Source organism: Mangifera indica, unplaced genomic scaffold (genome assembly GCF_011075055.1).
Source record: "Mangifera indica cultivar Alphonso unplaced genomic scaffold, CATAS_Mindica_2.1 Un_0138, whole genome shotgun sequence".
In the NCBI taxonomy this organism is placed as follows: Eukaryota; Viridiplantae; Streptophyta; class Magnoliopsida; order Sapindales; family Anacardiaceae; genus Mangifera; species Mangifera indica.
This window is the reverse complement of record NW_025401230.1, coordinates 9549-10000: the sequence shown is the minus strand read 5'-3', so window position 1 is coordinate 10000 and position 452 is coordinate 9549.

The following is a 452-nucleotide window of genomic DNA, read 5'->3' as shown; positions in this document are numbered from 1 at the left end:
GTTTAGGGTTTAGGGTTTAGGGTTTAGGGTTTAGGGTTTAGGGTTTAGGGTTTAGGGTTTAGGGTTTAGGGTTTAGGGTTTAGGGTTTAGGGTTTAGGGTTTAGGGTTTAGGGTTTAGGGTTTAGGGTTTAGGGTTTAGGGTTTAGGGTTTAGGGTTTAGGGTTTAGGGTTTAGGGTTTAGGGTTTAGGGTTTAGGGTTTAGGGTTTAGGGTTTAGGGTTTAGGGTTTAGGGTTTAGGGTTTAGGGTTTAGGGTTTAGGGTTTAGGGTTTAGGGTTTAGGGTTTAGGGTTTAGGGTTTAGGGTTTAGGGTTTAGGGTTTAGGGTTTAGGGTTTAGGGTTTAGGGTTTAGGGTTTAGGGTTTAGGGTTTAGGGTTTAGGGTTTAGGGTTTAGGGTTTAGGGTTTAGGGTTTAGGGTTTAGGGTTTAGGGTTTAGGGTTTAGGGTTTAGGGTTT